General features: G+C 37.8%; 1 pseudogene; it reads right to left on the reverse strand.

Annotated features, from left to right (window-relative positions):
• Positions 1 to 5781: 5781 nt before the first annotated feature.
• On the reverse strand, positions 5782 to 6644 carry LOC145157356 (secreted RxLR effector protein 161 pseudogene; annotated as a pseudogene).
• Between the last annotated feature and the right edge of the window lie 1882 nt (positions 6645 to 8526).

Here is an 8526-nt window from a genome sequence, read left to right on the forward strand (position 1 = left end):
TTTTTTTCGGTTTCTTATTTCTCCATTTTTGGTACTGCAAAAAGCCAACACAACTCTGGTTCTTTCTTTCTTGATTATCTCCATTTTTTTCAATGTCGGTTTGTTGAGATTAAAAAAACAATTTAACAACAAGCAAACGTTAAAGATTTCAATAGGATCTAGCTGACTAGAGAATGTTTCAATAACTCTTATGCTTAAAGAGTATCATACCATTAAATTTCTAACAAAAAAATGATATATACACTAAAGTCCCAATATTTTCAACGATTTGACAAAAAAGTCCTAAACTTTATTTTTTTGACAGTAAAGTCCTAATTGATGATTTGATAAGAAAGTCCTAAACTTTATTTTTTTGACAAAAAAGTCCTAATTACCGGCTAACCGGGAAAAAAGGGTAAAAGTGTCAAAAATTGCCGGTAATTTGGACTTTACTGTCAAAAAAATAAAGTTTAGGACTTTCTTGTCAAATCGATGAAAATATTGGGACTTTAGTGTATATATCCCAAATATGTTTTTACTTATTATGTAGTTGGAAAATCTTCGGGCAATGCTCAACGACCCAACATGTAAGGAAGTGCTTTATTCATTTTTTCAATCACAGAATAATCGAGGAAACGATGGGAACGGAGATGATGGTATGTAGGGATGATCTTTATTTGTATGATACACTTGTTGTCACGCTTTACTACTTATTAGAATTGTAAAACTTACTTTGCTACTTGTTAGAATTGTAAAACTTTTGTATGTTTTATTTTGGTATTAAATTAATTATAACAGTATTTGGTATTTAATCGGATGTTGTTATGTAATTTTTGTTCTTTTTTTAACGTTGTTATGTATCGGTTTTTTATAACCAAAATCGTTGATTAAAAAAATAAAAAAATGAAAAATGTTATTACCAGCGACACTATTACCGGCGACGGTAGTAGTAACGACGGCTTTATCATTAGCGGCGACATGAAGCATTACCGGGGACAGGAGCATTAGCGGCGACAATACTTTTTAGTGGCGAAAATATGATCAATAGTGACATAGCAGTAGCGGCGACTTTTTACCGGCGATGTGTCGCCGCTATTGCCTTTACTGGCGATTAGCCTACTCTTTACCGGCGACTATTGTCGCCGCTTTAGCCCGGAATTCCTGTAGTGTCACTCTGTATCATACTTAAGCTTTGGAGGTTTGTGAATTACTTAGTAGATTTGTACCTAAATGGCTATAAGGAGTAAAGGAGATGGATTTTTGTCGAATCAGAGAATATTGGTTAAAAAAATCGCTAAGAACATAATTACTAATTTTAAAGCCTAAAGCAAGTAAATTGTAAAAACTTTCAAAATTATTACATAATTAATATACATGGACATATATGTGTTTGTTGAGTGTGAATCCACGGAGATTGTTGAGTGTGAATCCACAGAAAAGTTGGTCAAAAATGGCAGGAAACCAGGAACCATGTGTGAAGCCACACTTGGTCAAAAATGGCAGGAAACCAGGAACCATGTGTGAAGCTTTTTTCAAAGGTTGGCTGAAGACCCGGTTGTGTTTTTTTGACTACTTCTGATTTCCATCTCTATATAAGAGATTCATCTCTATTTGTAAAACTTGTATGTAGAGTAACACAGAAAGAGTGCAGATTAGCACCAAGAAATATAAATTCCTAGTTACCGGTGGATTTAGGTCAGAGAAGGACCGAACCACGTTAAATCCCTCGTGTTCATCCTTGTGTTCTTGTTTTTCGTGAGCTGTGTGTGTTTAGAGTCGTGTGTTAAGTGTCTCGATCCTAACAAGTGGTATCAGAGCCTTGGTTTAGCTCCAGAGGGTGATTTTCTGTTTTTGGTCGAATTTTTTTTTCTCAAAAACGAATTTGGTGTAGACTGTTGGAAAGGTCTCGTTCCGCAGATTCCGAAAATAAGTTTTCTGAATTTTTTCGACCACCGGAAGGCTCCTAAAATCACCGGTCAAAGTTACTGTAGCGGACGGATTCACTGTAGCAGTTCGCCGGAGAAGACGACACTGTAGCACCAAACACTGTAGCAGTTCGCCGGAGAAGACGACACTGTAGCAGGCACTGTAGCACGACGTTAGCGGTGACATCAGCAGACATTGTAGCACGACGTCAGCGGTGACGTCAGCATGCACTGTAGCAACACTGTAGCAGATTTGAAAATTTGCAATTTGGCCCCTGAATTTCCAGAAAATTGCAAGATAGGTCATTGTTCTTTCAGAAAATGGCAGAAAGCAGTAAGCTTCAGATTGAGAAGTTTGTTGGGAAAGATTTTGGTTGGTGGAAGATGCAAATTGAAGATTTGCTCGTGCAGAAAGACTTGGATGCAGTTTTAGGTGAAAAACAGGAGGCGATGACACAGGCAAACTGGGAGACTTTGGATAAGAAGGCCAAGGCATTTATTAGACTGACGTTGTCAAAGGATGTTGCCTTCAACATTTTGAAGGAGACCTCGGCAAAGGGAATCATGGAGGCATTGTCTAATATGTACGAGAAGCCGTCGGAAGCAAATAAAGTCTTCCTGATTCGGGAACTAGTCAACACGAGGATGAGGGAAGGAAGTTCAGTTACAGTACACATCAACAATTTGAACTCGATTTTATCCAGACTTGGGTCAGTGGGAATAAAATTTGAGGACGAAGTTCAAGCTTTACTACTGTTATCATCATTACCTGACAGTTGGTCCGGAACAGTTACAGCCGTTACTAGTTCCGCAGGATCGAAAGAGCTCACTTTTGAGGGAATTCGGGATTTAATTCTAGGCGAAGACGTCAGACGAAGAAATTCCGGGGAATCATCAAGTGAACAATTGAATGCGGTCAGAGGTAGAAGAAATAACAGAGGTAGTGGGAGCGGGAACAGGAGAAGGAGTCAGTCGAGGACTCGAAATGATGTGACTCTTTGGAACTGTAAAGAGGCTGGACATTTCAGGAATCAATGTCCAAAAGACAAGAAAGAAGTTAACGTTGCAGTAGACCATTCAGATGATGATGTTTTGATTTGTAGTGTGGAGAGCAATGTGGATTCCTGGGTTATGGATTCGGGTGCTTCATTTGACGCTACCCACATCCGTGAAGCACTGCGGAATCTGAAAGAAGGGGATTTTGGTAAGGTAAGACTGGCGAACGACGAGGTTCTTGATGTGATGAGCATAGGTGACTTAGATCTGAAGACTCCAGTCGGTCCATGGACTTTGAAGGATGTCCGGGTAATTCCAAGTTTAAAGAAACAGTTGATTTCTGTTGGGCAGTTGGATGAACAGGGACACGAGGTTAAGTTCAGGAATGGGCAGTGGAAGGTTGTCAAAGGAAATCTTGTGATAGCTCGTGGACATAAGAGGGGTTCATTATATATCGTCAGTTTACCGTCTGAGGGAGTAACCGTCCCAGTTCAGAAGAAAAACAAAATCTGGTTCATAGAGTCTCGTGGACAGAAGAAGGTTTGCTTTGCAGATGGGAAACCCAGAGTCACAGGTCAGATTCAGGTTGAACGTGTTTGGAACGGTTCAGAAAAACCAGTCAAGGGCATTCATAGAAGTGGGAGCATGGGCTTTGTTTCAGCTAGAATACCTAGAACACAGTGGGTTAAGAGAACCAGTATTCCATCTGTAAAAGTCTCTCCAGATTATCTGCTTCACATGGAGAGTGTCGTTTGTTCTCAGGATGTTCCAGGATCGGGCAGTTCATTTCAGTGGGAGCCGGTGGAGACAGAGAACAGGTCAGTAGCAGACTTAGCCATGACTGATGTGTTGGAGCTAACGAAAGCTTCAACTGGCCTTCAGGTTAATTGAAGAGAAGGCCAGGGTAACTAGGAAGGAGTTAAGATCAAATTTTTTTAAAATACAGATGCACAGTTGAAGCACAGGTGAAGATTGTTCCGTGGCTTCAAGTGGGAGATTGTTGAGTGTGAATCCACGGAGATTGTTGAGTGTGAATCCACAGAAACGTTGGTCAAAAATGGCAGGAAACCAGGAACCATGTGTGAAGCCACAACTGGTCAAAAATGGCAGGAAACCAGGAACCATGTGTGAAGCTTTTTTAAAGGTTGGCTGAAGACCCGGTTGTGTTTTTTGACTACTTCTGATTTCCATCTCTATATAAGAGATTCATCTGTATTTGTAAAACTTGTATCTAGAGTAACACAGAAAGAGTGCAGATTAGCACCAAGAAATATAAATTCCTAGTTACCGGTGGACGTAGGTCAGAGAAGGACCGAACCACGTTAAATCCCTCGTGTTCATCCTTGTGTTCTTGTTTTTCGTGAGCTGTGTGTGTTTAGAGTCGTGTGTTAAGTGTCTCGATCCTAACAATGTTTCATCAGTATTGTAAAATATAAAACTAGGACATAGAAGGTATATTTTCATACGTTAAAGAACCAAATGAGAAGAATGTTAACTTGTGAGAAATAATAGGAAACAATATTATTTTGAAACTCAAGGTTTAGTTAAAAAAGAGTGTAAACTAGCAAAATTGATGTCTAACTGAATGTTTGCCAAAAGTTTGGCCACTTTTTTTATGGGAATTTCTTTACCTGAATTTTATTTCTATTTTAGTCTGACACGTTTCATTTATTCTTTCATTTGTGTTTAATACAAGTTCACATACTTTGAGCGTATCTGATAACGACTATTAAAAAAAAATCTAAATATACGCCATTAGATTACTTGACCAGACTTCGCTCTTCTGAGTTTACTCATTTTGTACTAAAATGTACACATATTTTGAACGAAATATAGCGATTAGCAGGGATTTAGGTCAGGATTCATTGGTACTAAGATAGATAGCATACACCAGAGCGATTTCATGTTCTGTGAGATTTTGGAACTATTCTTTCCTTTGATTCCAGAAAGTATGTTCCATGCCCACTATGCAATTTCAAGAAGAAGACCATAGGTAAAATTTTATCCATCCTTTCCATTATTTCTTCACTTCTAGGAGAGTTGGTTTCTTTTCAGGAAAAAAGCTATAAGTGATGTTATGTCGTAATTTTTTTTTATCCAACATGATCATATGATTTAATTAGAATGTTGAAGAACATTATCATCTATACTTCAGACATTTAATCATGAAACCTAACTTTTTTCATATTTCAGAAATTGCTGAAAAGAAATAAAATACACAGTGATTGAAGAGGTATATATGAGGTATGTAGCGAAGAGGTATGAGGTATGTACTAACCGCCAGAGGTAGAGTCAATAGGGGGCAGCCGAATATTTTGCTCTCCAATGTTCTTACTTGTATAACTAAGTCTGTTGGTTTAAAATTTTTAAATAATGATGGTTTACTCTCTTTAATTTGCTGTTATGAATGAAGAACAAAGCTGGAAGAAAGCAAAAAAAAAACAAAAAGAAAGAAAGAAAGAAAGAAAAGTTACAGCAGAAACGTGCAGGAAAAATAAGAGTGAGGAGAAGAATTTTTTCTGTTTTTAAACTTTCTAAAAGGCTTAACATTCAAAGAGAGTAATGACAAATATATAGACTGCAACACATATCAATGCCCAACTTGTTGACCAAGCAAATTAAACTTCCTAAGTTAACTAAACCACTAACTTTCCTTAATTAAATTAAAGTATCCTAAATTCATTCTAAGCATCCAGATTATTCCTAAAGTTCTCCCCTTAATCTGGAATCTTCACGTCTTTTACTCCAAGCAACTTCCGCATTGCTTCAAACTTCACTTCATAGGCTTGGTCAAGATGTCAACTTTCTGCTCATTAGTATTCACATGCTTACTATAAAATTGCCTCTTTTTATATGCTCACGAATGAAGTGATATCTTGTATCAATATGTATACTTCTCATGAAAGACTGAATTTTTCATCAAATCCAAAGCTGACTTATTATCCACATTCAATTCGAATGGACCAAGTTTTCTTCCGGTCAACACACCAAGCAACCTGCTTATCCATATGCCTTGACATGTTGCATTATTAGATGCCTTAAATTCTGCTTCATATGATGACAATGCAACACACTTTTGCCTTTGTGAACTCCAAGTAACAAGATTGTTGTCTACGTAAAACGCCATTCCACTTGTACTTCTTCTATCTTCAACATCTCTTGCTAGATCACTATCAGTGTATCCAATCACGCAGTTCTTGCCACCTTTCCTATATGACAAGCCATAGTCCACAGTTCCTTTTACATACCTTAGTATGCGCTTCACAGCTACTTGATGTTGCTTGGTTGGTTTCTATATGAAGCCACTCACAATGCCTACAAAATAAGTTATGTCGGGTTGTGTGTGAGTAACATATCTTAGCCCTCCTATGATGCTTCGATATGAGGTAGGATCCACGAGTTCACCTTCTTCATCCTTAGTCAACTGTAGCTTTGACTCCATTGGCTACCTGCAAGGATTACAATCAAACAGCCCAACCTTCTTTAGGATGTGTTAGCATAATTCGTTTTTCTCAATGTGAGACCATTTTTATGTTGTTTAACCTTGATGCCTAAAAAGTAAGCTAGCATCCCAAGGTCACTCGTGTCAAACTCCTTGCTCATTTGTTGTTTGAACTTCATTATCTCATCCTTATAACTTTCAGTGATAATGAGATCATCAACATAGACACCGATTATTAGTATGATCCCCTTCTTTTTCTTCTTGTAAACTGCATACTCTTGTGGACACCTTTCAAACCCCATCTCTTTCATGCATTGGTTTAAGCAAAAATTCCAAGCTCGTGGAGCTTGGTGCAAATCATACAATGCTTTTGCTCATTTGTACACCATTTTTGGTTTGACTTTCTTCATGAATCCCTCTGGTTGTGTCACATAAACTTCTTCTTCTAATTACCATTTAAGAAAGCTGATTTTACATCAAGGTGATGTACATTCCATCCATTTGAAGCAGCAAGAGCAAGTATGATTCGAATGGTTTCCAAATGAGCAATCGGTGCGAACACTTCATCAAATTCTATGCCTTGCTTTTGTACGTAGCCTTTAGCGACTAGCCTTGCTTTATATTTTAATATTTTTCTATCCGGGTCTCGTTTGATATTGTACACCCACTTTAAGCCAATGGGTCTTTTATCTTTTGGCAACTCGACTAAACTCCATGTTTTATTTTTCTCAATTGCACTTAACTCACTTTTTATAGCTTCTATCCATTCTTCACTTTCACTTGCACTTGAGAAATTTACTGGTTCTTCATCATCTTGTAAAAACATAAGTTCATCACTTTCTTCATAAATATCGGTCAAACTATGATATCTTTGTGGAGCTTCACTTTCGGATGAACAATCAAGTGATGATTGAGGTGTAACCAAGCTACCTTGTGGTGTATAGTCTTCATCAAAATTTGGATGGATATCTTCTTCCTGTTCAGCTTCAATATCAAGCATGATATCAAAGGTGAACGTTCCATTTGTCATGGCTTTGAACATTGTTGTAGGTCCCCACTCCCACTTATCATCTTCTTCGAAAATCACATCTCTTCCCACTCGAATTGCTCCTGTTTCCGGATCAAGTAGTCGATAACCTTTTGTACCTTTTTTGACTCCCAAGTGTACTGGCTTCTTACTTCTATCATCGAGTTCTTTTAGATGTGTGCCTTCTATTTTTGCATAAGCAACACACCTAAAAACTCTCACATGATCAATGTTTGGCTTTCGACCGGTCCATAACTCGTAAGCTGTTGACTCTTTCAATGCTTTTGTGGTTATTCGATTTAGAATGTAGACTGAGTGACTCATAGCTTCACCCCATAGGACTTCTGGAAGGTTCATACCTTTTAGATTGCTTCTCACCATCTCTACTATTGTTCGATTGTGTTTTTATACAACACCATTTTGTTGTGGGGAATAAGGTGTTGTATAGTGACGTTTTAATCCGGTTTCATCACAATATGTAGTGAATTGTGTTGATAAAAATTCACCACCCCAATCGGTTCGAAAAGCTTTTAATCTTAAACCCGTTTCAACTTCAACTTGTGCTTTAAATTTCTTAAAAACAATTAAAGTGTCATCCTTGTTTTTTAACATATAAACCCACATAACTCATGTATGGTCATCGACAAGTAACATAAAATATCTATTTCCGGCTGGTGTTGGTGGTGTGATCGGACCACACAGATCTCCATGCACAAGTTCTAGTCGTTCTTTAGCTCTAAATTTGGTGTGCTTCGGATAGGATTTTCAAGCTTGCTTGGAGATCAAGCAAGCTTCACACAAGCTTGTAAGAACTTCAATTTTGGGTAAGCCTTCCACCATTCTTGTATCAACCATGTCTTTTAGTGCATTGAAGTTAACATGTCCAAACCGCTTGTGCCACAGCCAAGATGCCTCGCCTTGTTATGCAAGTAAGCATTTCGAAGCTTCTTCTTCAAGTATGGCCTTATACAAACGATTGCTTGATTGTTGAACTTTCAATAATAGTTTTCCTTGTGGATCATGAATCCATAAATACAATCCAAGCATCACAATCCGATCTCCATGTTGAGCTAATTGTCCCAAGCTAATAATATTGCTACATAACCTTGGTATATAGTATACCTCTTTCAGGAATCTACTTTCACCATTCTTGCATT

Source organism: Lactuca virosa, chromosome 2 (genome assembly GCF_052849685.1).
Source record: "Lactuca virosa cultivar CGN04683 chromosome 2, Lactuca_virosa_CGN04683_v6, whole genome shotgun sequence".
Classification (NCBI taxonomy): domain Eukaryota; kingdom Viridiplantae; phylum Streptophyta; class Magnoliopsida; order Asterales; family Asteraceae; genus Lactuca; species Lactuca virosa.